The sequence below is a fragment of the Stegostoma tigrinum genome, chromosome 17 (genome assembly GCF_030684315.1).
Source record: "Stegostoma tigrinum isolate sSteTig4 chromosome 17, sSteTig4.hap1, whole genome shotgun sequence".
Lineage (NCBI taxonomy): Eukaryota > Metazoa > Chordata > Chondrichthyes > Orectolobiformes > Stegostomatidae > Stegostoma > Stegostoma tigrinum.
Genome location: NC_081370.1, coordinates 59,354,305 through 59,381,893, shown reverse-complemented (window position 1 = coordinate 59,381,893; position 27,589 = coordinate 59,354,305). Strand labels below are relative to the sequence as shown.

General features: G+C 43.2%; 1 protein-coding gene across 4 annotated transcripts in view; it reads left to right on the top strand.

The window, feature by feature from the left end:
• The window catches only part of nav2a (neuron navigator 2a), a 566,581-nt gene that overhangs the window by 272,563 nt on the left and 266,429 nt on the right, over nucleotides 1-27,589 (top strand). The window lies entirely within an intron of this gene.

Genomic DNA, 27,589 nt, shown 5'->3' with positions numbered 1-27,589 from the left:
GTCTCAGCTTGTTCCTGCCCCACCGAACTCATCTCCACCTATCTGGACTCCATTTTCTCCCCCTTGGCCCAGGAACTCCCCACCTATGTCCGTAACACCACCCACGCTCTCCAGCTCCTCAAGAACTTCCAATTCCCTGGTCCCCATCACCTCATTTTCACCATGGACGTCCAGTCCCTATACACCTGCATTCTTCTTGCAGATAGCATAAAGGCTGTCCGCTTCTTCCTGTCCCGCAGGCCCGACCAGTCCCCCTCCACCAACATCCTCAGCCGCCTAGCCGAACCTGTCCTCACCCTCAACAACTTCTCTTTCGATTCCTCCCACTTCCTCCAGACAAAGGGGGTGGCCATGGGTACCCACATGGGCCCAAGCTATGCCTGCCTCTTTGTAGGTTACGTGGAACAATTCCTCGTCCGCACCTAAACTGGCCGTAAACCCCACCTCTTCCTCCGTTACATTGATGACTGTATCAGCGCCGCCTCTTGCTCCCTAGAGGAGCTCGAACAGTTCATCCACTTCACCAACACCTTCCACCCCAACCTTCAGTTCACCTGGGCCATCTCGAGCATATCCCTCACCTTCCTGGACCTCTCAGTCTCCATCTCAGGCAACCAGCTTGTAACTGATGTTCATTTCAAGCCCACTGACTCCCACAGTTACCTAGAATACACCTCCTCCCACCCACCCTCCTGCAAAAATTCCATCCCCTATTCCCAATTCCTCCGCCTCTGCCGCATCTGCTCCCACGATGAGGTATTCCACTCCTGCACATCCCAGATGTCCAAGTTCTTCAAGGACCGCAAAATTCCCCCCCGCAGTGGTCGTGAACACCCTCGACCGTGTCTCCCACATTTCCTGCAACACCTCCCTCACACCCCGCCCCCCGCCATAACCACCCAAAGAGAATCCCCCTCGTCCTCACATACCATCCCACCAACCTCCGGATACAACGCATCATCCTCCGATACTTCCGCCATCTACAATCCGACCCCACCACTTAAGACATTTTTCCATCCCCACCCTTGTCTGCCTTCTGGAGAGACCACTCTCTCCATGACTCCCTTGTCCGCTCCACACTCCCCTCCAAACCCACCACACCCGGCAGCTTCCACTGCAACCGCAGGAATTGCTACACTTGCCCCCACTCCTCCTCCCTCACCCCCATCCCAGGCCCCAAGACGACTTTCCATATCAAGCAGATGTTTACCTGCACATCTGCAAATGTGTATACTGTATCCACTGTACCCGTTGTGGCTTCCTCTACATTGGGGAAACCAAGCGGAGGCTTGGGGGCAGCTTTGCAGAACACCTCCGCTCGGTTCGCAATAAACAACTGCACCTCTCAGTCAACTCCCCCTCCCATTCCTTAGACAAAATGTTCATCATGGGCCTCCTGCAGTGCCACAATGATACCACCCGAAGGTTGCAGGAACAGCAACTCATATTCCGCTTGGGAACCCTGCAGCCCAAAGGTATCACTGTGGACTTCACAAGCTTCAAAATCTCCCCTTCTCCCACTGCATTCCAAAACCAGCCCAGCTCATCCCCACTTCCCTAACCTGTTCTTCCTCTTACCTACCCCCTCCTCCCACTTCAAGCCGCACCTCAATTTCCCATCTACTAACCTCATCCCGCCTTGTTGACCTGTCCATCTTCCCCGGACTGACCTATCCCCTCCCTACCTCCCCACCTATACTCTCCTCTCCACCTATCTTCTCCTCTATCCATCTTCGGTCCGCCTCACCCTCTTTCCCTATTTATTTCAGAACCCTCTCCCCATCCCCCTAGCAAACAGATTAGACTGGAAGTTACAAAGAGAGTGAAAGGATATCACTAGAAGCTGAATGCATGTAGTCTTTCGATATCCTTCCCAGCATCCTTTGCTTTGAAAGCACCGTCAAAGTAATTGGCCATTCCTTGAGGGTTTTGGGCAAAAGGGCTGTTAGATGTGTTTACCCTACTGCATTAACGACAATTCACATGGAGTATAATTACTAGCATGAGTTAAATGGACCAAAGGGCCTGCTCTGCTATGTATCTTCTGTATATACTTCAGCAAAGCCAAAGAATGTGATAAAGTAGTATTTAATGTTAGCTATTTCTACATTTGTATCACTAGAAACGCTCTTCATCAGGCAGTTTCAGGAATTCCTTTCGTAATGGGTAAGCAGTTGCTATTTCAAGGATCACCTTTACAGATGGAAGCACATCATTACAATCTACATTATTGCCATCCCTTTGCCTCCATCCATTTAAATAGGTGCCATCAGTTTGTTTAGTACAATGCTTTACAACATAGCTGAAGGACTGTTGTCTTCGGCTGCCTGCAGTAATCCTTCAGCCTTTTCTTTAAAGTCACACACAATGGCTCCCTGAACAGTTGCACCCATTGACTTTTTGCTAGCTCAAATACCCAGGTGCTGAGGTGAATTGTTGCTGTGGAAGCGTCTTTAGTTTGAACCATCCCCCTCACTGCTTTACTGAAAGCAAAGAACAGTGGTTGGGGGTTGGGGGACGCGGGGTTAGGATACTGGGAACCTCAGTTCAACATTGAAATAGGCATCGGGGCCATCTCTGAATATATTTCAGTTTGGTTATGTTGTAAAATATTGTTTCCAATTGTCAGTAAAGTTCCATTTTCACTGTTCAGCTTGCTCATTAACGTGACTGTCATTGATTTCATTGTAATTGACTGTTTTGTGTTACCGATTGGGTTACAAAGCATCCAACAGTTTTATTAAATAATTTAGACCTTAATTTTAAGCATGTGGCAAAGTCATTGACAAGGCAGTGAACAGTGTTGAGCATGTTTTGTTCATGTGCAGTAAAGCTGAACCAGTTTTTTTGTTCTGGCGTCAATTTTGATAAGTCAATATATTCTTCATTACAAAAAAAATTTGGATTGCTATCCCTATTGATTTGCACTCTGCAGGAGTAATGACTCAAACTGTGAACATCCTCAGAGGGTGGAGTATCTGGTAAACATAGGAAGCTTTAAAGGAATTAGAGCTGTAATTTTCATTGTTTTGAAGTGAAAAAAGGTCTCAGTCAACTCAGGTTGCCCAGTGACCGAAGAGAGGAAAGAAACTGCAGCTGTAAAATTCCCAACTGAAACCTTGCACTTTGACCATTTTGTACAATCCATTTCTCTTTTATGATGTCAGTGTTTTTCCCCTGAGTAAGAAGATCAAAGATTTCAGCTTCTTACAAGGTTAGTACAGCACAACTGTATCCCTATATATAACAGCCAGCTTTGGCTCAAAGGTACCAATTGTTTGTTGATGAAGTCCATTTTGTTTTGAATTCTTCTTTTGTGATACTTCTACTATGGAGAGAGGCCAGAAGCTGTCTACTTTATTTAAAGGAACACAATGGCTGAGACCGACTGTGTATCTGTGTGGAATTTGCCAAGACAGTTCAGATTGTTGGATACAATCATCAATTTGCCCATTAACTTATATTTTGTGTGCCCTCTTTTGAGAGACAGCAAGTTTACCAAAATTTATTAGAAAGAAATCTTTGTTTTGCAAGTGTTGCCTGTCTTATTAGTCCAGATAGATGATTCAGTCTGAAGCCATTTCATAACTTGAATTTAGATTGGACTAAGTTTATGGACGCACTTAGAAGTTTGTACTGGTCACCAAATGTCCTTGTAACTGAAGTGACACTTTTAAAAGGCTGTGTGTGGCATTTGCTTGTTTGATGGAACTGATAAAATTTAGGAAATTTCTTGCCCTTGAGGCTATCACAGTGTACTGGAAAGGCCTTGATTTAGTAATGGGCCACATCCTATTGAGCCTGGGTGGAAGGCAAAAAGACAGATTCTGTGAATTTCAGTTTTTTTTTCAGGTGGAAATGTTAATTGTGTTTCCTCAATTCCAATTACTGCTTAATTTGTTTCTGACCCTTGGGGATAAACCATTGATTTAACTGTTTTGTTGCTTGAAGCTCAGCTTTAAGCCTCTCAGGTTCTGCTGCTTAACTTTTTTAGTGCATGACACGTCCATCAAAATGTAAACCTGATGTGCTTCTTTTGTCTCTATTTATAAGCAAGAAATGAAAATTAACATCATTTAAAAAATATTATTAACTGTGGTGTCCGAAGCGTATTGGAGTGAGTTTGAGAACAGGAGAACACTACAATATAATAAAATGTTCCTACCTCCGGGGAAATACAGCATTTCCAGTGAAAGCAAATTTTGCAACATTTTGGAATGTATAAGCATTAATAGACACCAGTGGCTTGATTGAAGCACAGTGGACCACTTTAAACAAAGTGAAGAAATCTTGCTCAACTGTTGCATGTTGAAATGCATATCATAAACACCAAGCATGAAAGTGCTGCAGAATATCACCTTATAACCTTCTGATTAGACCATGTATTTAATGTTGTAAATCTGAGATTAAAGACGATTACTTTGTCCTGAGTCAAGATAAGAGTATGAAACTGAATTCACACTCTCTCTGTAGCATCAGTACTCCCCGCAAATAGCAGCACTGGATATTCACAACCAAGGTAGGTAGCATGAGTGGGGAAATTTCCAAACTGTGCAGATGTGCCTGGGTTTAAAAGCTCCACTAGACTGAATTTTGTTTGATGGAACTGATCACATTTGGGAAATTGCCTGTCCCGAAGGTTATCCCCATGTACTGGGAGGCCTCTCACTCAGGGACTTTAGGAGACTTGACTTACTTTGCCTTGCTGGGCTTATCAAATCTACCAATGTGCTTGCAGTTTCCTTCTAACTTTCACTTTGGACTAGGGGAATTATAGCAATCTTTTCAAGCTCTGCTTTTGTCAGATTGCTTCCTTCAGATGTTCTCCGTGACACATGGCAGATGAAATTTAATTTAGTCAAATGTGAAATGCTGCATTTTGGTAAGGAAAATCAGGGCAGGACTTCTACACTTAATGGTAAGGCCCCGGGCAGAGTTGCTGAACAGAGGAAGGTGCCAGAGGAAGTGGTGGAGCCTGGTACAATTGCAACATTTAAAAGGCATCTAAATAGGTACATGAACAGGAAGGGTTTAGAGGGATATGGGCCAAATGCTGGCAAATGTGACTAGATTTATTTAGGCTATCTGGTCGGCGTGGACGAGTTGCAGTGCTGTACTGCTGTATATCTGTATGTCTGCATAACTCAATGACACTGGACAGGCACATGGATAGGAACGGTTTAGAGCGATATGGACCAAATGCAGGAAAGTGGGATTAGTTTAGTTCAGGAAACCTGTTTGGCATGATGGAGTTGCACCGAAAGGTCTGTTTCCATGCTGTATGACACTCTCTCTGTCACTGTCTGCGTATGTGTATGTGTATATATATATCTCTCTTTACAACTCCAGTTACATAGTTCTCTATAATACTTCGATGGTTTATCAACATGACTTTTTGAAAAGCACTGAACTCTCTACATTTCATACCTGGTGTATTTTCCCTTACCCTTTGTCATGTTTTACTGTCACTTTGCCAAAGATATCATTTCGCAAACTAATTCTTAGTCCTGGGTGTGTGTTGAAATAGGTGAACAACCTGTTATAGACTGTGGATTTATTGTAAAAGAGACAGAAAATTGTCCAATCTGTCTTTAAGGAGAAACATGAACGTTGTGTTTAGCATGTCATCCAGAAATTCCTTCTGCGAAGACCTCGTCATGTTTCTTTCGTGAGCATTATGTGACGCTGGGTAGTATTGTGATATTACAGTATGTTTGACTTTATTCTTACTGTAAAGTATTTCACACTGTTTTACTATCTGGCAACCCATATTTTCTAACCAATGTGTCAAAACCTCCAGCATAAATTCTTGGTGCTTGGAGTTAACCTTTGATGTTTAATCAACCTTTGTCCATTTGCTGTAGCTATCAGCCAAAGCAATAAACGCTGGCCTAGACAGTCATACCCACACCCTGTGAATGAATTTTAAAAAAACAGTGACAAATAATATGATGCTTCTGAGGTAGTAAGAACTGCCAATGTTGGAGTCAGAGATAACACAGTGTGGAGCTCGAGGAACACAGCAGGCCAGGCAGCATCAGAGGAGCAGGAATGAGCACTAACTTTACCTAACAACAACAACAAAGTTGATGGAAAAGCTCAGCAGGTCTGGCATCATCTGCGAAGGAGAAAAAAAGAGTAACTGCTTCAGGTCCAGTGACCCTTACTCAGAACTGAGTTTTGAGCTTTTGCAGCAACTTTGTTTTTGTTCCTGATTTACAGCCTCCGCAGTTCTTTTGTTTTATATTTAGTAGCTAACTTTACCTAACACTGGAACATATTTTATTTGTATCGTCATGGCATGTCTTTGGCAAAGGAATTGTCTTTTGGAATATTGAGTCAGTTTTGCTGCAGTTTGGAGTAAGAGGGTGTAATTTGAAGCTCTCTTGTAGTTCTTCTGTCACACGACACACACAGCTGCAGCAGTTTCCATGATGAAAGGTAGTTGTAAATTGACTTTCATTTCTCCTGTGGGCATGGGATTTTTACCTTTAGACTTCTTGCTGTTGCGTTCCCCGTGCAATGTGTTCTTTTGGCTGAATGAGTAACATCTACCTCTCCTTTCACATTCCTGGAATGGCAGAACAGATGCATGAGGAGGGACTAGATCGGTGAGGACTATATTCACTGCAGCTTAGGCAACTGAGGAGGGAGCATCTCATTGAAATCTACAATGTTTTAATGGGACTAGACAGAGTGAATGTAGAACAAACGTGCCTCCCCACATGTCTTCCCTCTCAACCCCACTTTTCTCTGTTAAATCACCATTTAAAACCTACCTTCCTGACCAAGCTTTAAGTCATTTGCCCCAGTATCTCCATAGCTGGCTCAGTGTCAGATTTCCTTTTGGAATGCTCATATGAAACACCTTGGGAAGTTTTATTACATTAGAGTTAACATCAGATGTTGTCTAAGTTTTCATTATAACCACAGTGGTAAGAGTGTAATATCTAACAGCCTTAACAAGCCAGTACTTCCATTCATGAAATGCACCTTTCAGTGCAATTTTGTTCTTAACTGTGCTATAGTGAGAGTCCAGGTCTTTATTTATTTTAATATGTTCCATTGTGCTGGGTCTCTTTGGTTAAACAATACCACAAAAACATCTGGCTCCATTAAAATGAGATAAACAATGATTTTATCTTCATCTCAGATTTGATTCACTTTCAGCCAAATGTGAAACTTTCCTCTGTAGTTACCACCAATAAATTCCCCCATTGTCCCATATTTGTCTTCAGTCCGTTTTTTCCTAGTTACATACTATGGTGCGAAACTATGTACCACATAGAATGTGCACAGATGGAGCAATTTTTCAAATCACTTATCCTTAATCAAAATCAGCTTTAGGAGTTCTCCATTTGTGTCCCAGCATTCTTCAGCTCTTAATTTCTCAAATGAAATATAGTAAAGAAATACACACTATTTAATTATTCTGTTGTGTACTGCTCTGTGTAAGACTGATACATACTCAATTGCTGGTGCTATCTTCATTTCTACCTCTCCAACAGACAAGGCAGCAAGGAGGTCATTACAACAAAATGCTTGGATCTTATAATATACAACACTTGCAAAGTTTTAAATCTCCTCGTACTTTTTTTATATTACGAACGAGGACGTTGCTGGCTCAGATAGCATCTATTACCAATCCCAAAGGGTAGTTGAGAGACAACACCATTGTTACTGACCCTGTCATAAAACATACCTCTATTCAATAGCCATAGCAAATATAACTAATCCTTTAACAGCATCTTTAAACTGTCAAACTGTGAACGCAGAAAACCCAGCTGAGATTTTTTGACTTAATGACAAAATTACAGTCCTTGGGAAATGATTAACAAAGAACTCATTTCAAACAGTAAAATAGGTGGTTTCTTTTTTTCCAACCTACACCAGATGGTCTGTTAATCAAAACAATTTGCCAGGCAGTGTTTTTATCAGGCTCTGACAGTTTAAACGTTTTTTTAAATATTCGTATATGGAATGTGGGTGTCACTGGCTTGGCCAGTATTTATTGCCCAGAGGGCAGTTAAGAGTCAACCACGTTGCTGTGGATCTGGAGTCACGTGTAGGTCAGACCAGGTAAGAACAGCAGTTTCCCTCCCTAAAGGACATTAATGAACCAGATGGGGTTTTTCCAACAATCAGCAATGGATTCGTTGTCATCCTCAGAGTCTTAATTCCAGATTCTTATTGAATTCAAATCCACCAACTGCTGTGGATTTTAATCTAGTTCCCCAGAACATTACCTGGGTCTCTCAATTAACAGTCCTGTGATAATACCACAAGGCCATCACCTGCCCTGCAAGGTTCAAGAACAGGGAAATTTAAAAAAAACTTCAGCTAGTGACTATCACATTGACTTTACCTGACATTCAGGATTGTTTATATCTACTCCATATATCCGTGACTCCATTCAGTGGTTAAGGCCCTTGGGACAACCAATTTGGAGTCTTTTTGAACTCTGTCCTAATGTTTCTGTTGAGGTTGGATTTATTGCCGTGTGAATCAGGGCATGACCCTTTACCGTGCTGCCAAAAATTTAATCATTTGGAAATGTGCGTGGTATTATATATCTGATCCCCTCCCCCACCACAAGCTCTACTAAGTCTGGCCCCAGTTATACTGATGTAACTTTAAAGTTTTGGCAACGATCTCTTGCTCGGGCTGTGGATGAGGTTGTTGACTCGCTCGCTGAGTTGGCTTGTTTTTGTTCAGAGCATGCTAGGTGGCATTATCCATGGAGCCTCCGATGCGACAATGTTATTCTACTCCACTTGGAATTTATACTGTCCGGGCCGTTTTGGTGAGTGCTGTCATTTCCAGCTTGATCTGTATGGGTTTGTGGATATGGGGTACGATTCTATATGTTTGTTGATTGAACTAAGGGTGGAGAACCATGCCTGTAAGAATTCCCGTGCATTTCTATGTTTGGCTTGGACTACGATGGCTACTTTGTCCCAGTTAAATTGATGGCCTTCATTGTCTGAATGTTCAGATATTAAGGGGAGTTCATTGGGCCATTCTGCTGCTAGCTGATGGCTGGTTTCCTTCCTGTCTGTCCAATGTAATATTGGAGGTAGTTGTTATATGGCATTTTGTAAACTATGTTTGTTCTGCATGTTGTTTGAATAGGTATACAGTGTACAGGAAAGCAACCCGTACAGATCAAATCCTCAACTTCCACAGCAACCACCCCAAAGCCCACAAACAAAGCTGCACTAGGACACTATTTAAATGGCCCAGGACACACTGCAACACTCCAGAGCTACGCAGGAAAGAAAAAGAACACTTATACAATCCTTGCTTTAAACAGATATCCCTGCAACTTCATCCACAGCTACCTACATAACATACAACAACAGGAGGACACAGTACACCCTAACACACTGTGCCATACTGCCACACATCAAGAACATATCGGAACTGACAACAAACTCCTAACAACACTAGGAATCATGGCAGCCCACAAGCCCACAGCCACCCTACGACACTTAGATCCAACCTCAACATGCGAACGAATGTGGTTTACAAAATACCATGCAATGACTGCCAAAAACATTACATCAGACAGACAGGAAGGAAACTAGCCATCAGAATACATGAACACCAAGTATCAGCAAAACAAACTCTCCTTAATATCATTACACTCAGACAACGAAGGCATCAATTTAACTGGGACAGAGGAACCTTGTAGTCCATGTCAAACATAGATACGCATGGGAATTCCAAGAGGCATGGTTCTCCACCCCTACTTTAATCAACATACATATAGAATTGGACCCCAAATACTCAAACCCATACAGGTCAAAACCGGAAATGAACAGTACTCAACATAGCGTACCGGACAGTATAAATTCCAAGCGGAGTAGAATAATATCGCTTCATCAGAGGTCCCACTGATGATATCACCTAGCATGTCACCTGGCTCAGCGAGCAAGTCAACAACCTCTCTGATGTAACTCTTATGTACTTTGCTTTTTCTTAAATACTCAATAATATAAAGAAAAAGATATCTGTTACTTCAACTTATTTACTTTCCATTCTCCCCTGAAATTAGTATTGAGAAGAGCGTTTTAGCAACACTAACCACCCTAGAATAGCTGGCACATTCTGATTGTAAAGACCTGTACAACCAGCTAAGCCTGATTCTGATTTGCATCTGGATGCTCATGCACACACAGGCCAGGAGTCACTGAACACAAAGCAGGAATCCTGGCGGTTTGCTTTCCTGCCCTTTAACATCACTCTGACCTGGATGAAATTTATGCACTGACCACAAACTAGAGACTGAATTTTAGCCCATTGCTGTCTTCTGCTGTATGACAGTCAGGTGTACAGATTGATTGCATGCTCTGGAAGTTTGCGTAATGATGACCCATTGGTGTATTGTGGGCCATGATAACGGGAAAATGTAACTTAAGCCAGTTGGATATATACTGATAAAGCCAAATTGTTGGCATCTGCAAGCTGTTAAGGAAATTACTTTGGCTTCTGTAAATGCCCTTTAGTAGCATAATTTTCTTGAGTGCAGAAAATATTAGGTGGTTTTCCAGTTGCACTTCAATTGCTATGTTCTTCATCGCTGTGTTAACCTAAAGGAAAATCTTCGTTTAAGGCGTAGTGGACACACATTGCCTGTCCCTTGATCTAAGTGGTTTGCTAATAAGTTTCAGGGCACAGTTAACAATCAGTCTCATTGCTGTGGGTCTGGAGTCGCATGTAGGCCAGAGCAGGGAAGGATTCCCTAAAGAACGTTGGTGAACCAGATGGGTTTTTAGATAAACCGGTGATTCATTTCATGGCCACCATCACTGAGAGTAGCTTTTTTTAAAAAAAAACTACAGCTGTATTATTTGAAGGTAAAGTCTAACAGCTTCCATGGCAGGGATTGTGTTTGAATCCATGTTATCAGAGCCTTAGACTGGGATTTTGCATGATTAGTCCAGCAATATTACCACTGTACCACACTTTCCCCCCTCTGAGTGATCATGCTTCAGTGTCTGTATAGAAACCTACTGTTGATGGGCTGTTTAGCTGTGGGTGGGTTCCATTGGAGCCTGATTCTGTGCTTATTGATGCCCAGAAATGTAATTTTCTAATAGCGATTACTGGATTATAATTAGAACCAGGAACCCTGGCTGATTCTTATCCCATTCCCCAAGCAATGCTTACAGAGACATACAATTATTTAACACTGCCCTGCCTAGAAGATTAGTTAACTCACTGAACCCTGACTATTTCAAGTCTGTATAACTTAGTCCCATGATAGTTGCATGATCATAATTAGTGAAACTAACTTTCCATTCCTGATTTTTTGCATGAATTTTTAAAAGAAAATTCCGTTAATTGCAGCAATGGAGTTTGAACTAATGACCCCAGGCCATTCAGCTGGACCTCTGCATTATTAACCAGCAACATTAGCACCTCACCACCATCACCCTGTGTTTGATTATTTTCAATATGGTCTTCATGGGAGCTTACTGTGTGCCAATTGGCTCCTACAATATAACCGTGTGTACACTTCCAAAAGAAACTGCTTCATTGGCTGTAAAAACATTTGTGATGTCCTGAAAGATGCTATATAAATGTAGAAGCTGCTTTTCATAGAATCCCTAGACTGTGGAAACAGGCCATTTAGTCCAAACTGACCCTCTAGAGAGCATCAACTAGTCTATCCCCATAACCCACATTTACCATGGCTAATTCACGTAACCTACACAGCCCTGGATACTATTGGCAATTCAGCATGGCCAGTCCACCTAACCTGCATATCTTTGGACTGTGGGAGGAAACTGGAGCACCCGGAGGAAATCCACACAGACATAGGGAGAACATGCAAACTCCACATAGACAGCCACCTGAGGCTGGAATTGAACCTGGGGTTCTGGTGTTGTGAGGTAGCAGTGCTAGCCATTGTGCCAACAATGTATGGATGAAACAAGTTGCAGTGAAGTGCTACATTAGCGTAACTTTGGTTAGAGAGATAGTAGGAACTGCCGATGCTGGAGAATCTGAGATAACACGGTGTGAAGCCGGAGGAACACAGCAGGCCAAGCGGCATCAGAGGAGCAGGAAAGTTTGACGTTTCGGATCAAGACCCTTCTTCAGAAAATTTTTGGTTAGGTGTGTTTGGATGAACTTGTACTCGCAAAAAATTTACGTGGTTCACACACCAAAGCTTTGGCAATTATTCCAATTTAGTATCTTTTTTTAAGAAAATTATACATTACTAGAAACAATCCCTTTTTCCAAAGTTGCATCAAATACTCAGAGTTGTACATGGCCATACCATTGCTATGAAAACATCTCCAGCATATCTGCTTTTTTTTCCCCCAAAGTTGCTACTGGTCTTCCATTAGAAGATGTAGAAGAAAATCAGTAATTCTGTTCAGAAAATGAATCTGTAATTTTGTATACTGTTTGTGATAGGAGACATGGTTAGAATTTAGAGGAAGGAGAGGCATAATCCCAGAACATGGGGTTGCACATTTATGACCAAGATGGGGAGGAATGTCTTCGATCAGTGGATAGTGAATCTGTAGAATTCTTTACTGCAGAAGGCTGTCGATGCTGGGTTGTTCAGTATATTTGAAACTGAGAAAGACAGAATTTTAAGCAGTTAGAGAATTGCGGCTTACAGGGGAAATGACAGTAAATTGGAGAGGATGATTTATCAGATCAGATACTTTCTTATTGAATGGTAAAGCAGACTTGATGGGCTGAAAGGTCTGCTTCTGCTGTTACATTTTCAAATCTTTTGTGGTAGTTGACCCTAGTTGTGGTTAAATTGAAAGAAGTTTTCTATTTTAACATCTGTGCAATCATAAATTTGCAACAACTCCATTGAAGGCAGCACCCTCCAAAGAGCATTGCTCCCAACCCCAGCCCTGTAACCCTGTTAAATAAATGGGACAGGAACCTTCCACTGTAAGAACATAGAAACTGGGATGCGCCACTCAGCTGCAATTCAATTTAATCATGGCTCATCTATGTCCCAAACTAATATACTTGCTATGCTGGTATTGGAAGGGGGTAAAGGAACAAACAGGATAGATGCCCAGACCAAAAGGCAAAGTCAGCGATAATGATGGTAAAGGAGTTATAGTGATGTAAAATTGGTGTGAATGTTAGCTGTGTAAAAGAGAAAATGGCTCCGCTGAGCCAACAAGATACAAAACAGTTTCTGTCTTTCCACCCTATTAACACCACCTGGCATTCGATGGAAGATGTTTGATTTCCTTTTGAAATGGTACATTGCAACCCAGTCTTCATTCATGGCTGTAAGTGTTTAATTGCATCTCAGTCACTTCAAACCCACGGATTATTTTCCATCCACACTGATTAATGTTTAAGAGCCTTCCAAACTGGTGGTTTTAATTGATCTTCTAGAGCAGCAAGTCTGAATGTTTCCGCTGGAGGGAAAAGGTTGCAGATGCACTGATTTCTAAGCTCACCCATTAGGGCCAGTGATTTATTTATTCATCCCCTGGATTCGTATAGACAGTTAGGATCATTAGATGAAATCTGATGCTAATGCTGATAACTGAGAGTTTCAAGCATCTGCTCATGTCCAAATTGTCATGCATGCAGTTACCTTGTATGGCCTCCTTTGCAGAATACAGCTTCTGATACAAAACAGCTACAGGCGGAGGTCATCCAGAAATGTTCATAGAATCATAGAATCGCTACAGTGTAGAAGCAGGCCATTCCGCCCATATACTTATTAGGTCAGTTTTCCATTATCCGGCCATCAGGAATGGGAGTTCTGGTGCCTGTGATCATAGTGATCGATCTCTCCACCTTCTTTCCCTGTCTGCAACTTCTGATGTGTTTTGGTCACATCACACTCCTTCAGTGCTGCCCCCTTGGCATCAAGTTTAATAGGACTGGACTCATCAGCTTCTCCAAACCGGCCAGTCATAGCCAGAGAGTATGGAGCGTGATTGATCTTCTGACCTGTCAAGGTTATTATACCCCTAAGATACATCCTTTCCCCTCATATCTGTCATCACCCCCAGTCCCCCAACACACATATACGTGCACATTAATTAAGATCATAAGAAATAGGAACAGCAGCTCTGCCATTCAGTAGATTCATAACAGATCCCATGTTCCTCATTTCCACTTTCCTGCCTTTTCCCTACATCCCCTGACACCCCACCTGATCTAGAATCTGTCTATCACAGCCTTAAATATACACAAGGACTCAGTCCCCACAGCTGCCTGGAGTTCCAAAGGAATTCCAGAGACTCTCAACCCTCTGAGTGAAGAAATTCCTCCTTTATTCTGAGATTGTGCCCTCTGGTCTTCCAATCTCTCAGCATTTGCCCTGTCAATGCCCTTAAGAAAAAAGAAAATGAAAGAACTGAAGATGCTGGAGATCAGAATCCAGAACAGAAATTGCTGAGAAATCTCAGCTGGTCCAGCAGCATCTGTGGTTGAGAAATCAAGAGTTAATGTTTCGGGTCCAGAAGGAGGGCCACTGGATCCGAAGAAGAGTTTTCCAGTTATTTTTGTTTTTGTTTTTGAAGTCCCTTAAGAGTCCTGTACTTGTCAAGGAGGTAACCTCCCATTCTCCGAAACTCCAGTCAGTACAGTCATAGAGCTGTACACAGCGGAAACAGACCCTTCAGTCCAATGTGGCCATGCCAACGAGATATTCGCAATTAACCCAGTCCCATTTACCATAATTTGGCCCATATCCCTCTAAACACTTCCTATTCACATACCCATCCAGATTCCTTTCAGGTGTTGTAATTGTACCAGCCTCCACCACTTCCTCTGGCAGCTCATTCCACACATGTACCACCCTCTGTGTGAAAAAGTTGCCCCTTAGGTCCCTTTTAAATCTTTCTACTCTCACTATAAACCTACGTCCGCTAGTTTTGGACTCCCCAACCACTGGTAAAAGACGCTATCTGTTTACCCTCGCCTCACAGCTCATGATTTTATAAACTTTTAAAAGGTCAACCCTCAGCCTCCGATGCTCCAGTGAAAATAGTCCCAGACTATTCAGCCTCTTCCTCCAAACCTGGCAGTATTCTTGTAAATCTTTTCTGAACCCTTTCAAGTTTCACAACATCCTCCCAATAGCAGTGAGCCCAGAATCCCAACCTGTTTAGCCTTTGCTCATAAGATCGTTTCTCATGTTCGTGCTGCCCATCAGTATCATCATCCAAAGGGTGAATGTCAGGGTCAAATTTACATATAACGCACCTAGCTTTATCTCTTTACCACCTCTGTCATCTTCTACCATTGCTACTGTGTTGTCAGATAGCTTGCTTGATATCCAGTTCTAGATGAGCCAGAATTTCCTCAGTTGAAAAGAATGTTTCCACTTTCAGCTTACACTTCATTACTTTGGTCTGGTTGTAGTAGTTTGTGTTAAGTCCATTCCCATTCCTTGGCCACTGTCCCAGACTGAATAAGACAGTTTGAAACTTTGACATTCCATTTGAGACTGACCTGTCTCTGGTCTAGGCCTGAAACGTCAGCTTTTGTGCTCCTAAGGTGCTGCTTGGCCTGCTGTGTTCATCCAGTTCACACTTTGCTATCTGTGGTGTTGTGTTCAGTTTCAGTCTCCTTACCTGAGGATGGATGGTCTGGCAATGAAGGAAGTGCAACAGAGATGTAGCAAACTGCTTCCTGGGATGGCAGTACTAACGTGTGAGGAGAGCTTGATCGGTTAGGACTGTATTCACAGGTGTTTAGAAGGATGAGAGGGAATCTCATGGAAACCTATAAAATTTTAATCGGACTGGACATGGTAAATGTAGGAAGAATGTTCTCGATGACTGGGGAGTTCAGAACCAGGGATCGTAGTCTGAGGATATGCGCACACCATTTAGATGAGATAAGGACAAGTTCCTTCACCCAGAGAGTGGTGAGCCTGTGGAATTCACTGCCAAAAAAAGTGGTTTATGTTTGCAGGTCATTTTATATTTTAGCACAGATTTTGAGTGCAATCTTTATTTGATCAGATGTTATCAGTTTACTGAAGCTAAATATGATCTTCCATCATTCATTGACAGGAACTGGATCTTCTGCTTTGTGTCTTGATAGTTAGATGTACAGTTCACAACTTAAACACAATGACAACTAGGGTAGATGGCATAGGCGTCAATAAGAGGCTGGACATTGTCTGATAACACAATGTGAATTTGGAGCTCAGCGTTAGATAAAGCTGTCATCTTGCTTCCTTTCAATGCCACCTATGAGTTTCTTTGGAATATTCATTTAGTTCCAGACAGACCGATAGTAATTTCATCAGTAGAAATGCCTCTTGGATCATTGCAGCTCGATACTTGGGATTTCTGTATGATATTACATTGTGTTGCAGCTGGAACCATTAATTTCTTCAGGAGATATGGTCTTCTGAGATTATGGCAGCCTAACATTTTGGTGTTGAAACACTGACGGACTTTTGTTGCAACTGGTGTAATTCCTCCAGCAGACACTAACTGCTGTGAGGTATTACATCCACATCATTGACTGAACTTGATGCTGTCTTCAGTGCGTTTCCCCCATCAGCTAATGATGTCATTAAACAGGCATGTGATTTGGGCTGATATCCAGTCTGTAATTGTTATTCAGTAAATTATATGCACGCAGTCAAGAAGGAGATTTGTGTGAGTTGAAACATCAGAGAAGTCTGGCTTCGATCAAACAACTGGGAATTATAATAAATGTCCACACACATTCTTGGCAGTGAAGCAAGTCTTTTCTAAATAGGCGTTTGACAGTGCTGGAGGCGTGCGTTGTGAGCTGGTGTTTCTTTTTGATTTTCACTGGCTGTTGCAGCAGCCGTTAGTCTAACCGTCACACTGCATCCTGAATCTTTGAACCAATTTGTAAGGAAACTGAGAAACTTTGAATGCAATCTGCAGCATCTTACACACACTAACAACTACACAAAGTACATAGTAAGGAGCTTAAACATCTGCATACTAAAATACTTCACCTCGTCATATATTGGAGCATGCTTCCAAAAGTTCTTGGAAGGAAATTCATTTAAAAATGCTGTTCCTCAGGTAAGTGAACTTTTATTACAATGCTGTTGTTTAACAATTTGTGTTGTGCATAGATGTGTTGTTCATTTAAATAGATGCAAATGCACATTCGTTGAAAATTATTTTATGATTGTAATTGCGCAATACAGCTCAGCGGAAGTACATTTCAAACCACTGATGTGTTTCACTGCTGCAGAAATTGTATTTACAGGAAATAAAGGGATTTTTCTATGATACTCTGTATTTCAACATTTACACAGGAGCAAAGATGAACATTTATGGCACCTATCACACAAGTGTGTGGTAGGATTTGGGGGAGGCTGGGGCAGTTGTACAACTTGTTGACTTTACCAGTTGCCTGAGAGAGTTGCAGGGTGTTATCTCCTTCAAAGTTGATATGCCAGTTGCTTGCACACATGTGAATTCCTGGCCAAGTTAACACTTTGTGAGGATTCGCACCACAATTGCAGTGGGGTCATTATTTTGTCACAGTATTTGCCCAGGGTAGTTAAGTTTAGCATCACTATTTTGGAGGCAAAGCTACAGCTCATTAACTCTGGAGAGAGAAAAAAGAATAAATGTGGAAATACATGGTGTATGATTCTCATCTCTACTTCAATTTCATACTTACTGCTTCACAGAAGTGACTTCTGACCTGAAGCACAGGTTTCATATTAAGCTCCAGTCTTAAGACCTTGCCAGCAGCAGCATTAGCCTGTCCGTGATATATCTCTGTCTGTTGCATTTTATATTATAATACATGTTGGATGTTCTCCCAACTGGCTCCTTGGGCACTATGTGTCATTTCGGGCGGGACGGAGTTGTACAGACTTGAAATTGCCAGACTTCAGTGAGTTAACTCATCCGATAGGCACTGCATAACAATACACCTCTGTGAGCTTCGGCTGGGGAGTGGGATAAGAACTAGCCAGGCATCCTGGTTTCAATTATTATCCAGCAATCACTATTGGAAAATTACATTTCTGGGCATCAGCAAACACAGGACCAGCCTTGTCTGGAGCCCAGAAATGCATGAACAGAACATCAACAGCAGGTTTCTGTACAAACATAGAAACTAGTAGACCATTCAGACTTTTGAGCCTGCTCCACCATTCAATATAACCATGGCTAATTGCCCAGCTCAACACCATATTCCTGCCTTCTGTCCTTATCACCTATGATTGCTAAAAATGCATCTGCCTCTTTCTTGATGGCCTGGCCTCTACAGCTTTCTGTGGGAAGAGAATTCCACAGGTTGACCACCCTCTGAGTGAAGAAAATTTTTCTTATTTCTGTCACAAATGGCTGATCCTGAGCTAGTGCCTCCTTGTTCTGGACTCCCACAAACAATGAAAACATCTTTCCTGTAGCTAATCTGTTCAGCATTGTTTCAGAATTTTTTTTTATCATATCCTCCTATCATTCTCCTAAACCCTAGTGAATACAGTTCCTATCAGACACTGAAGAACATTGGAGTAGTGACAATACCTCTGGGCTAGCAATCCATTATGACAACTGACAGATAGAAACTCTGTTAATAAATGTGGAAAATCATGTTGTAATTATCAATTGTTATAAAACCCAATCTGATTAATTGAAGCCCTTTAGGGAAGGAAACTTGCCACCTTTACTCAGTCTGACCTACATGTAACTCCAGGCCACACAGTTTTTTTTCCTTTGTTCATTCATGGAATGAGGGACGTTGCTGGATAGCAGCATTTATTGTCCATCCCTAATTGCCCAGAGGACCGTTCAGAGTCACTCACATCTCTGTGGGTCTGGAGTCATATGTAGGCAGACCAGGAGATTAGTGAGCTCGATGTGTCTTTCCGTCAATCATAGAACATAGAACATAGAACAATACAGTGCAGAACAGGCCCTTCAGCCCTCAATGTTGTGCCGACCTGTGAACTAATCTAAGCTCCTCCCCCTACACTATCCCATCATCATCCATATGCTTATCCAGGGACTGTTTAAATGCCCCTAATGTGGCTGAGTTAACTACATTGGCAGGCAGGGTGTTCCACGCCCTTACCACTCTCTGAGTGAAGAACCTGCCTCTGACAGCTGTCTTATCTCATCACCCCACAATTTGTAGCCATGCCCCCTTGTACAAGCTGAAGTCATCATCCTCAGAAAAAGACTCTCACTGTTCACCCTATCTATCCTCTGATCATCTTGTATGTCTCTATTAAATCCCTCTTAGCCTCCTTCTCTCCAATGAGAACAGACCTAAGTCCCTCGGCCTTTCTTCATAAGGCCTGCGCTCCAGACCAGGCAACATCCTGGTAAATCTCCTCTGCACCTTTTCCAATACTTCCACATCCTTCCTGTAATGGGGTGACCAAAACTGCAAGCAATATTCCAAATGAGGCCGCACTAGCGATTGTACAATCGACAATGGATTCATAGTCATCGTTGGACTCTTAATTCCAGATATTTATTGAATTCAAATTCCACCATCTGCTGTGGTGAGATTCAAACCTGGGTCCCCAGAATGTTATCTAGGTCTCTGGGTTAAAAGTCCAGCAGTAGTACCATTAGGTCATCACTTCCCCCTAATGCGGGTGACTCATAACAGCCTTCTGAAGTGGCTTAGCAAGATACTCAGTTGTATCAAAATTGAAACAGAAAAATCAACTCTGCACGACATGGCCTACAGCAGTTCACACTACCTTCTCAAGGGCTATTAGGGATTAGCGATAAATGTTAGTCTATATCCTACCGAAGAGGAGAGTTGCTGGTGCAGGTGGAAAATGTGGGAGATTGAGAATGGTAGTCAGCTGAGGGCTCTGCTGAGATAATTTCACATGCTGAAAGTTTTCAGTGTTTACAGATTCTTTGTGTGTTGCTGTTTGATTTCTCATGTTGGCTATAACAACAGGCAGACCAAACGAATGGAACTAATCCCACATCCTGTTTGCACCTTTCATCTCAAAGCTGCCAGGCCCTAAGTGGTAAAGGAACAGTGAATTTGAGGCAGAAATGGAGGCGAAGCCCAGAGCATGCAGGTGGAAAGGCCCAGTTCCGTTCCCAAAAAAAAACTAACCCAGCACTTGAGATGTTAACTCCGCCGCATCTGCTCCCAGGATGAAGCATTCCACTCCCGCACATCCCAGATGTCCAAGTTCTTCAAGGACCGCAACTTTACCCCCACGGTGATCGAGAACGCCCTCGACCGCGTCTCGCGCATTTCCCGCAACACATCCCTCACACCCCGCCCCCGCCACAACCGCCCAAAGAGGATCCCCCTCGTTCTCACACACCACCCCACTAACCTCCGGATACAACGCATCATCCTCCGACACTTCCGCCATCTACAATCCGACCCCACCACCCAAGACATTTTTCCATCCCCACCCTTGTCTGCTTTCTGGAGAGACCACTCTCTCTGTGACTCCTTTGTTCGCTCCACACTGCCCTCCAACCCCACCACACTCGGCACCTTCCCCTGCAACCGCAGGAAATGCTACACTTGCCCCTACACCTCCTCCCTCACCCCTATCCCAGGCCCCAAGATGACTTTCCATATTAAGCAGAGGTTCAGCTGCACATCTGCCAATGTGGTATACTGTATCCATTGTAACCTGTGTGGCCTCCTCTACATTGGGGAAACCAAGCGGAGGCTTGGGGGCCACTTTGCAGAACACCTCCGCTCGATTCACAATAAACAACTGCACCTCCCAGTCGTGAACCATTTCAACTCCCCCTCCCATTCTTTGGATGACATGTCCATCATGGGCCTCCTGCAGTGCCACAATGATGCCACCCGGAGGTTGCAGGAACAGCAACTCATATTCCGTTTGGGAACCCAGCAGCCCAATGGTATCAATGTGGACTTCACCAGCTTCAAAATCTCCCCTTCCCCCACCGCATCCCAAAACCAGCCCAGTTCGTCCCCTCCCCCGACTGCATCCCAAAACCAGCCCAGCCTGTCCCCGCCTCCCTAACCTGTTCTTCCTCTCACCCATCCCTTCCTCCCACCCCAAGCCACACCTCCATTTCCTACCTACTAACCTCATCCCACCACCTTGACCTGTCCGTCTTCCCTGGACTGACCTATCCCCTCCCTACCTATACTCTCTCCACCTATCTTCTTTTCTCTCCATCTTCAGTCCACCTCCCCCTCTCTCCCTATTTATTCCAGTTCCATCTCCCCATCCCCCTCTCTGATGAAGGGTCTAGGCCCGAAACGTCAGCTTTTGTGCTCCTGAGATGCTGCTTGGCCTGCTGTGTTCATCCAGCCTCACACTTTATTATCTTGGATTCTCCAGCATCTGCAGTTCCCATTATCTCTGATACAATGTTAACAGTGGCGCAGCTTTGTACAGTTCAATTTTTTGACAACTTTGAAGCCCTCCTCACATCTTCACTCCCTCAGCCTCACCCTACACTGCCATCACCCTTTAGTTGTTCAGCTGCTCAAGTTCCTCACCCATTATGTACTCTATGAACATAGCTCATATGCCCTATAATTACCCCTGGTTATAACCCTACACAACAGAAATCCATTGACTCGCCCTCTCAGCTCCCCACAGTAAGCAAAGCAGCTAAATCAAAAATAAGAGCCGAGCACTTGTGAAATGTTTAGCTGGTTCACTTGTAGCCAAGAGCCCATGAAACTCCCAAGTAAACAAACAGATTTTATAACTGCTAATGCAGCAGATGTCCAGACTGAATACGTAAAGATATTGGGGATGGATTAATTGCGTTAAAGATTTCAGAAGAGAAGTAAGCTATTTAGCCCATGGAATCTGCTATGCCATTCGATAAGATCATGGGTGATCTGAACATCCTGAACTCTACTTTCCTGTCTTTTCCCATAACCCTTGATTCCCCTTACTGATTAAAAATCTGTAATCTCAGCCTCGAATATACTTAATGACCCAGCCTCGACACCCTTCTGTCGTAAAGAATTCCACAGATTCAGTACCCTGGGACAAGAAATTCCTCTTCATCTCTGTCTTAAATTGGTGACCCCCTATTCTGAAAATATACCCGCTAATCCCATACTCTCCCACAAGGGGAATCAAACTTCCTGCATCCACCCTGTCAAGTCCCTGTAAGAATCTTATTTCTTTCAATATTTAAATATTTGCACATTGTTATTATACCAGACTATCCCTTCAGTGGTGTGAAATATACTTTACCTATCTATTTAAAAGAGAAGAGACATCTTGATCAAAGCATACCAGATCCTGAGAGGTTGTGACAAGGTGTGGATGTATAAAACATGTTGCCTCTTATGACAGAATCTAAAACACTGTTTAAAAGTAAGAATTGCCCATTGAAGTCAGAGATAAGAAGATTATTTTTTCTCAAAGTGGGTTGACAGTCATAGAATCTTGGAAATATATAGCACAAAAATAGACCCTTTGGTCTAACTCATCCATGCTGACCAGATATGCTAAAGAAATCTAGTCCCATTTGCAAGTATTGGGCCTTTATCCCTCTAATCCTATCCTACTCATATACCCATCCAGCTGCTTATTAAATGTTGTAATTGTGCCAGCTCCTCCATTTCCCTGGCTGCTCAATCTGTACGTGCACGACTCTCTGTGTGATCCCTTTCAAATCTTATCCCTCTCACCTTAAACTTATGCCCTCTAGATTTAGATTCCCTTACCCTGGGGAAAATATCTTAGTGATTTACCCTATCCATGCCCTTCATGATTTTGTAAACCTCTATAAAGTCACCCCTCAGCCTCCAATGGTCCAGGGAAAATAGCCCCAGCCTATTCAGCCTCACCCTATAGGTCAAACACTCCAACCCTGGCAACGTCCTTGTAAATCCTTTCTGAACCCTGTTGCGTTTCACAACACCCTTGCTGAAGCACGGAGACCAGAATTGCATGCAGTATTCCAATACTGGCCTAACCAATGTCCTGTACAGTGGCAACATGACCACCCAACTTCTATACTCAATGTACTGACCAATAAAGTTAAGGATACCAAATGCCTTCTTCACTATTCTGTTTACCTGCAACTCCACTTCCAAGGAGCTATGAACATGCACTCCATAGTCTCTTTGCTCAGCAACACTCCCCAGGACTTTACCTTTGAGTGTATAAGTCCTGCCTGATTTGCCTTTACAAAATGCAAAACCTCACATTTATCTAAATTAAATTCCATCTGCGACTCCTTGACCCATTGGTCTATATGATCAATGTTGTACTCTGAGGTAACTTTTTCAGCTGTCTAATACACCTCCAGTTTTGGTGTCCATCTGTAAACTTACAAAACACACCTCCTTTGTTCACATTGAAATCATTTATATAAATAACAAAAAGCAGTGGACCCAGCACCTATCCTTGTGGCATACCACTGGTCATACATCTCCAGTCTGAAAAGCAACCCTCCACCACCACGATCTGTTTTCAACCTTGAGCCAGTTCTATATTCAAACAGATAGTTCACCTTACCTTGTGGTCAAGCCTTGCTAACCAGTCTACCATGATGAACGTGTTTGAACACCTTACTGAAATCCATATCGATCACGTCCACTGCTCTGCCCTCATCACTTCTCTTCATTACTGCTTCAAAAAATGCAATCAAGTCAGTGAGATGCAATTTCCTGTGTTCAAAGCCATGTTGACTATCCCTCACCAGTCCTTGCCTTTCCAAATACATGCCAATCCTGTTCCTCAGAATTCCCTCCAACAACTTGCCCACCACTGATGTCAGGCTCACCTGTCTACAGTTCCCTGGCTTTTCCTTACCACCTTTCTTAAATAGTGGCACCACTTTTGTCAACCTCTAGTCTTCTGGCACCTCACCTGTGGCTATCGATGATATAAATATCTCACCAAGGGGCCCAGCAATCTCATCTCTAGCTTCCCATAGAGTTCTGATCAGATCCTGGAGATTTATCCTCCTCTATGTGTTTTAAGACATCCAGCACCTCCCCTTCCTCTGCAATATGGACATTTTTCAAGATGTCACTATCTGTTTCCCCATGTTCTCTATCTTCCATATCCTTCTCCACAGTAAACACTGATGCAACATACTTGTTTAGTATCTCCCCCATCGCCTGTGGCTCCACACTTAGGCAGCCTTGTGGATCTTTAAGGAGCCCTACTCTGTCCCTAGTTAACCTTTTGCCCTTAATGCAATTGCTGTCTTCATTAAAAAGGCAGGTGAAACAGAGTTTTTGAATATTTTAAAGGCAGAGGTGGGTAGATTCTTGATAAGCAAGGAAGTGAAAGGTCAGCAGGGATAAGTGAGAATATAGAGTGATCAGATCAGTCATGATCTTATTAAATGACAGAGCATTTCAAGGGCAGAATGGCCCACTTCAGCCCCTAATTGCTTCGTTTATTCTGAATTTGCCTTTAATGGAACATTAAATTCCACCCGTTGTTTAATGGGTTGTTCATCTCCAATTACAGCACTGTCATGACTTAATGAACATAGATGCCACTCATATGACAGCCTCGAATGATCAATTGTCAAGAAGGCAAAACCATTTTACTGACATTTCCTCTGCCTCTAATCCTTGTAGCTTTGTACAATCTGACTGCTGCAAACATCTGGCAGCCTCCCTGAACCATGAGTGGATCTGTGCCCCAAGTGAGCCCACAACACCATCAACGACAGATGGTGGAATTTAAATTCCACAAAAGTCTGTATGTTAGAGTCTAATGATGGGCATGAAACAGTTATCAATTGTCAGGAAAAACCTATTTGGTTCACTAATGTCCTTGAGGGAAGGAAACCTGCCATCCTTGCCTGGTCTGGCCTACATGTGACTCCAGAACCACAGCAATGTGTCTGACTCTTATCTGCCGAGTGGGTAATTCGGGATGGACAATGAATTCTGGCCATAACCTGTGATGCACACACATTTCGTGAATAAGTGAAACTAGAAAATAACGCCTTCATGTGAGCAGGTGGTTTTCAAGTGCCTACCCCCACCCCCATCCCTTGTGAAAATGGTTGGCCCCCAAATGGAGGCATGTTCATTGGTCCGTTGCTGGGTGGCCATTTTTGTCTAGCCTTGCACTCCTTCAATTCTGACTTTTTGAGACAAAGTAGCAAGTGCCTCTCTGCCTAAAACTTGCTGGCTAAGGTGAAAGAGAGGATTATTTAAGAAAACATAATCTTAATTAGGAAATCTCTGTATACTTTGGTGTCAGCTGTGCCTCAGTTGGTAAAACACTCACTCTGAGACGGAAGATTTAAACACACAAATCTGGGCTGCCCTTTGTCTTCTATTCTAATTGAGATGTTAACCCTGACTCACTTTCTGCTCTCTCGGATTGGCTTAAAAGATCGCATGGCACTATTTCAAAGAAGAATGGGTAATTATCTCCACTGTCATTGACAATATTTATAGCTTAGACTACTTTAAGGACCTCAGCTTCCCCCCTCTGTTGATCCAAAATGCCCTCAATGGCATCTCTTGCATTTCCCACAGTTCTGCCTTCAAACCTCCCACCTCTAAAAAAATAAAGATAGAGTCCCCTGGTCCTCACCTACCCCACCAACTTCCACATCCAGCACATCACCTTCCACCATTTCCGCCACTTACAATCCAACCCCACGACCAAAGAGATATTTCCCTCCCCACCCTTACCTGCTTTCCAGAGGGACCACTCTCTCCGGGACTCCCATGTCCGCTCCACCCTCCCCACCAACCCCAGCACTGTTCCCTGCAACTGCAGGAAATGCTACACCTGCCCCTATACTTCCCTCCCCCCCCACCGGCCCCCATCACCTTCATCCAAGGTCCAAGACAAACATTCCATCTCTGTCAGGGGTTCACCTAAAAATCGTCCAACCTGATATACTGTATCCGTTGCTCCCCATGTGGCCTCCTCTACATCGGTGAGACCAAATGCAGACTCGGTGACAGATTTACGAAGTACCTGGGCTCTGTATGCTATAATCAACAACACCTTTCCGTATCTAACCATTTTAACTCCCCCTCCCCCCCATCCCCCACTCCCCTACTCCCTGGGTGACTTGTCCATCCTGCACCTCCTCCACAATGATGCTGCATGCAAACTGGAGGAGCAGCACCTCATATTCTACCCCGGGAGCCTACAGCCCAATGGTCTCAACATAGAACTCACCAATTTTCAAATCTCTCCACCCTCGGCCTCATCCCATGTCTAACTGTCCCATTTATCCCTGCCTATTTGACCTGACACTGCCTGTCCATCTTCTTCCCCACCTATCGACCCCAACAATCCCACTGACCAATCCCCACTACCCCTACATGCATCCACCCATCTCCATCCCATCCCAAGTTCTCCTCTGTCTATTTATTTCCCAGCTCCCTTCCCTCTCCCCAGTCCCGATGAAGGGTCCAAGCCTAAAACATCAACTCTCCTGCTCCTCTGATGCTGCCCGACCTGCTGTGTTCCTCCTGCTCCACACTGTATTGGCTCTGATTCTAGCATCTGCAGTTCTTGCTATTTCTGAAAAACTTCATTAAAACCTATTATCTTGACACTACCATGTCACTGCTTGTGAGAGCTTGCTGTGTGCAAATTGACTGTGGTGTTTCCTATTTTACACATCATTGCCTGTAAAGCATTTAGATTGACATGAGAACCGAAAGCAGTAATCTAAGTGCAAATACATTGATCGACTTTTTTTGAACTCTCCTTAACTCGCTGTTACAACCCTTGCTGGTTTATGTCTCATTTTGCATAGTTATACAGAGAATAGGTGCCCTTGATTACTATCCTCAAGATTGCTAGGAATTATGAGTGAGGGCTGGGTTCTCTCTCGTCTTGCAAACTGAATAGTGTTGAGGTGAACTTTATAGCCCAACTCACAGTCTGTGAACTGCTACCTCTGAACAGGTAGTGCGTCAAATCTTAGGGCGGCCTGGTTTGAATAGCTCAGCTGTTCACTGTTTAAGTAACTCAAGGGTTATTGATTTGAGACGTTGCTGACAATAGCAGTATTTTCTGTTTCTGTAGCGGATTACCAGCTTATGCAGTACTTTGTTTCTGTTCCATTCCTTCTTAAGGTGTTAAGGGGGAATAATATTAGCATTTATGCCGCATTTTACCCAACTTCAAGGGGTTAGTAGAGAAACTTGCTGATGCAGTGTCGAGATTGAAGTTATTCCCACAGCATAAATCTGATGCAATTAGGAGCTCTTGTCATGCAGTAGTAGTGTCCCGAACTCTGAGCCAGAAGACACAGGTTCAAGTTCCACTTGATCCAGTGATAAAACTTGCAGATAGCTCCCTCCACTTGAAAGCGTTACCACATTGCACTAATACGATGTGATGTCCCCACATCCTGAGCACTGTAGTGGTTCAAATAGATAGCTCACCACCACCTTCAACAGAGAAGTTAGGGATGGGCATTAAGTACTGACCCAGCCAGTGATGCCCACATCCCACAAATGAATATTCCTGAAAAAAAAATTCTGTGCTGTCACCCTCTGAACAAAGCAATCCTTGTCATCCCGTTTGACTCACCTCGCCAGTTTCAGTTGGCTCCTGTTGTTATGTGATTATTTTTATATTTCAGAGAGCAAACAGGGTTGTAATTTGAAAACTGTCTTTCATTGAATTGTCTGTTACTATTAACACAAGTTTGGAAAAATACATTAGCAC